Here is a 5,587-nt window from a genome sequence, read left to right on the forward strand (position 1 = left end):
TTTATGGACATCATTATATCTTCTAAACTCTCGGATTGAGGACGGGTGTGGCTAAAGCTTAATTTATGTTGACTTTAAAGAGACAGATTCAGCACAAGAAGAAGAAATAAGAGGAGAGGACGATATAACCAACCTTATCTCTAAGAGCCAAGCCGGCTGACCCACCGCACCTCAGACCTACGGTGAGCTCCTTTACATTTAGAGCTTTCTTGATGCTTAAAGCCAAGCTACACTGGACTTGAGCTGTAGATGATACTGGATAACAAGGACAGACAACAGAGAGGTCATTGTAATCCCACTGGGGGTCCCCATGCCCCATTACTGTGATTGTGAGGATGACACTGGGTCAAGGTCACAGTAGCTACTATAGTGGAAATAGAGGATCTTTATCTCTTTTTGTCCTCTTGAGCTGAGATCAGGCTTATTTTAGAGCTAATGTCAGCAGGGGATAAATATTACCATCTGCTACTAATGTGGGAATAGTGATTTCCCATCTTTACTAAATGAGGCTTGTTGTACTTCTGTTAGGAGCTCAGGAATCTTGCTCCATCCAAGTTGGCACAATCTTAGCGGGGAACCTAATTTAAAGTTTTTACTTGTGAAATGCATCAGTGCATCTATTGCTAAAGAAAAGAGACAATTATCATAAATGATAATTAAATGTCAACTAGTCAATGGTTGATATTCATCAAAAGAATATGTCTTTGAAAGATGTATTTTCTCCTCATCAAAAATATTACTCTATTTACAAGTGCTGCTGCATATACAGATTAAGTGTGAGTAAAGCAAGGTTAAGTAATACTGTATTTATATAAAGCTTATACTGTCAGCAATGAAGACATTTTTATAGCAAGGAAATCCAGCCCACTCTCAAACTCGGATTAGTTTCCATGTTGAGAACCATATGTAAAATTCACTAATCTTATATGCTAAAGCCTAAAGACTACAACTCTGGCATGGCTGGTATTAGGAAAGTCAAGTGCTTTACCCAGCATACAAGGGCTTGAACGGTTTAAAGGATTCTGAGACTAAAGTGATTTAACCTCTGTGAAGAGTATCATGCTCATTACCAAGCCAAGTTTTAATTTGTTTAAAAAAGTTTATAATGGGGTTACAATAAGCACATTCGGCCCAAATAGGATAGCACTCAAACCTAATTAAAAAAGTTTAATTGAACATATAGTAGTTTACTGAACTTACTATTTATGAAACTAATGGCACTTAAATATGGCACCTAAATATGTTAATAAATAAATAATATTCAAGTTGTATTTACTAATTCAACCATCTGACAGCAAAAAAAGCATCTTTCTATTGACTGCCATTAAACACATTGTGTATTTTTCAGAATTAAAACCACACAAATTGCACATTTATTGATATTACAATAATATATTATTTAATTATATTATGGTAGATATTTACCAGTGATCCATTTGTTTTGGGAAGGATCTGAAATGGGTTTTAAATAATGGAAATCAGGTTCGAAAGTAATTAGACACTTGACATTTATGGCTCAGGGTTAAAAAAATGGCAAAAACAATAGAGCGCCTATAAGCAAAGATGGCATACTTTGTGGGGTCCTTTGTGTGCACCACCCAAGCAACTGCCATTGAGTTGAATGTGACTGTTAATGGATAGCTTTCATAACTTGTCTCTAAAATACACTGGGGTATGAACCAGTATTTTAAAATCTAAGCAGCTTTAAACACTCAACACCATTTCCTCCACAGATAAAGGCCGTATTGAAGAATCCAGAGCATTAAAAGACGTTGAATCTGTTTTTTATGTCCGGAGGGAGTTAGCTGCACTAGAAGCTACTCTAATGATAAACAGCCATGGCCTCTGGAATAGTCTTATTATATATGTCTGAAAACTGAAATATTTGTTCATTCACGAGTTATTGAAATACAAAACATTTTTGAGCCATGCAGGATTTTAATCAATGCAGTTATTTCGCTTAATATATAACACACATCAGGGACTTGAATATTTGCACATGAAGTACTATTTATTGCTCTTAATAATGTTGACTTTTATACCATGTGTCTCCAAGTGTCCCAGACAGGACATGTGTTTATGTTGGCCATGGTCAAAGCCAGTTTATAGACTCCTTAGTCGGCCAAAGTCGACCTAAAGCCTTTTCACTCTGTCTATAGGAACAGGTGGCTGTCTCTGGGCTCATGTAATCTCTCCAGCACAGTGCATATAGCATTGTACTTTTTCTTTCAACATTGATAATAATGAGAATTGTTGCTTGAGCAGAAAATCAGCATATTAGAATGATTTCTGAAGGATCACATGACACTGAAGACTGGAGTACACTCTTAAAAATAAAGGTGCTTCACGATGCCATAGAAGAACATTTTTGTCTAAATGCTTCCATAAAGAACCTTTAACATCTGAAGAACCTTTCTGTTTCACAAAACAACTTGTAAAAGTGCATGTAGCATCCTATGACCCCTTTAAGACAAGGAAGGGTTGCAAAAGGAGTGTAATGTCACGGTCTATATGAAACTTAATGGCCAAATACAAAGCTCATTAAAATCACTGCAATATTCATGACATTGCTTCATTTGGGAATCAAACCCATGACACTGACATTGCTAGTAACATACTCTACTTTTTTACTACAGGAATACAAGAAACAGCCTTGCTGAACTAACAATGACACAATTAATTTTTGTATATACATAAAAATCCATTTACTAAAATAAGAGGGAGCCATCAGAAGAATAGATCTGTCATGTGGAACCCGTCTCTTCCTAACAGCAAAACACTTCTTGTACCTCAAGCACACATGCTGTAGCCACTCCATTGTCATGGACAAAGCAAACTGGACCTTTTCACTCAATTCAAACTTCTCCTTTCTGCATAGACAGTATGGGATGACATTTAACAGAGAAATTGAGGTCTGAATTATTTAGCGGATCATAAATGGAAAATGACACCAGCTGATAAACAGACAGTGCTGAAGCCCCAATCAGAGGATGACCTGAGGAACTTCCACTTTCCCGACCTGACATCGTTCATCAACTTTGTCCACTTGTTGCTTTATAAAGAATGGTAGTGCACATGTAGCAATTTTTTTTGCACTCTAAAGCGTAACGTATATTTCAGTTTTGACATGACTGCTTAGCATTTGCTAAAATAGCATACACATAAAAACCAAAGTATACTTTGGGATTTAGAGGATGTTCATACAAGATTCTTGCAGTTGTGTACACTTTTTAATTGATGAGAACAAACTACCTACATACTGTACAATGTTGGTATGTTAAAGAATCAAAGAATGTTGATTTTGTTGTTGTTGTTGTTGACACATAGATGTGTTTATGTATGTGAGCATAAACAGACCCTATGTATAACACTACAGATCCTGCTAATAAAAAAATCTTAGCTGGTCCATTGTGGGATCTGAAGATGTAGGTGAAAACGAGACTTTAAAGACAGCATGGTAGAAAGGCAAGTTTGGAAATAATTTCAGGATCATTACAGAAGCCTCAGATGTGGTGTGATCTCAGGCAGATTTGCCACAGAAACCGACTCCTGTTCAATTCAGCACACTGATGAATTCAATAAATGTGAAAATCGAGGAATTCAGTATGTACAGCTGGTTTAGAAGGCTGTTAGCATCATGTGCGTCAACTTGAAACAACACTGACAATGCAGTTAATGTTCATGTGGCATATTTTCAAGCGAAACTGAATATTTGATTCACTTAATGGGTGTATTCAAGTAATTTCTGTAAAAATTGGTGTGACTGGTGTAAAAATGCTCAGAAAGTAATCAATTAATTATAAAGAAACAGCAAGTAACACATTGAATTAAATGTGAAATTTCGAAGTAGAAAGAAATAGTATTTTCTTGTAAAACATATTCCAATAATCTTTGTTTCATTTACAAAAAAAAATCACTTTACAGTGTTGGCTCATGAAGTAGGACATTACTGGTTATGCCATTAAAAAAATAATAATAATAATTTCAGAGGTGGAGAAAGCTATTACATTTTGATAAAATGCTATGATTTTCCCCCTTAAATAAAACCATCAGTTTTTCCACATTTTTTCCACTCATTTAGCTGTGATAGACGAGAGTATTTTTTCAGAAAATCCTGGTAATTAATTTCAACCAGATGCTGACGGAAAGTCTCTCTCTCTCTCTCTCTCTCTCTCTCTCCCTCTCTAGACTGGAGTACACTCTTAAAAATAAAGGTGCTTCACGATGCCATAGAAGAACATTTTTGTCTAAATGCTTCCATAAAGAACCTTTAACATCTGAAGAACCTTTCTGTTTCACAAAAGTTTCTTTGTGGCAAAAGAAGGTTCTTCAGATTATAAAAAGGTAAGGAAGAGATGGTTCTTTAAAGAACCTTTTGACTGAATAGTTCTTTGTGGAACCAAAAATGGTTCTTCTGTGGCAACGCTGTGAAGAACCTTTTAAGCGCCTTTATTTTTAAGAGTGTAATGATGCTAAAAATTCAGCTTTGCATCACAGGAATACATTACATTTTAAAATATAAACAAATAGAAAATAGTTATGTGAAATTTTACAATATTACTGTTTGTACTGTATTTTTGATCAGATTAATGCAGCCTTGGTAAGACTTCTTTTAAAACTTTACTAACTTTTGATCGCATATCCAAACATTCAAACAAGTAAATGTTAATTACGAATGGTTACGAATTCTAACGAGAGGCAGGCATTTCAGAAAACGTGTCCCAGAATAAAAATAATCCACACCCTGTTCCATAAAATTTTCAGAACAGGGTGTTTTCGGGCAGTTTTACGGTGTTATTCCCTCTAATAGCAGCAGGGCTTGTCGACTCACTCTTGCTGTGGATTGTCAGGTGTCTGCTCTCTGTTTTTTTCACCCGTCAAACAACAGCAGCTTAGCATATATCAGCCTGCGGGTATCTGTGCAAACAACAATCCCCCAGCTGCATGGGAGAAAGCATTTACAGTTTGTTTCTACCTTCTCCCTATATAATTGCTGAGAGGGTGCTTCTTCACGAGCTCTGCCTGGCATCTTGCTATCGCCAGGGGCTTCTTTTATGTCGTGCTAACAGCTAAACGAGGGCCATTTGTAAGCCGTTAAAGATTGCCTGATAATAGATGGAGGTAATCACTGCTGGTTGATCGCATAAAATCGAGGGACTAAAGAGGACGGGCATTTTCCAGACCGCCTCAAGTGTAACACGCCATCCTGATTGAAGTTGTGAAGTGACGAGTTTGTCAGGCTTGTCAATGCAAGAACACACTGAAGCTGCTTTCATTTTACAGTCATGTTGAATAGTTTATTTGATGTATGGGAGGTAAAGTGTTAGAAATGCAGGAACAGGGAGTTATTTGAGTGTTTGCAAGGCTCTGATTGCTCTTGGAATCACCAAGGTAACGGTGGTCATGATGTGTCAGTTAACAGCAGGTGCTGTTTCAGGAGCCCATGGGAAACATCTCCACCCTTAAAATGGTCTCCTATGACCTAACAACAAGTGCTAAAGGCTATGCTTTCTCCCGAAGCCCCAGACAACAGCTCACCAGACTGAAAAATAGCGGTTGAATTGGTGGTGATATTGTGGTTGGTCTG

Source organism: Sinocyclocheilus anshuiensis, unplaced genomic scaffold (assembly GCF_001515605.1).
Source record: "Sinocyclocheilus anshuiensis isolate Anshui unplaced genomic scaffold, SAMN03320099.WGS_v1.1 scaffold1430, whole genome shotgun sequence".
In the NCBI taxonomy this organism is placed as follows: Eukaryota; Metazoa; Chordata; class Actinopteri; order Cypriniformes; family Cyprinidae; genus Sinocyclocheilus; species Sinocyclocheilus anshuiensis.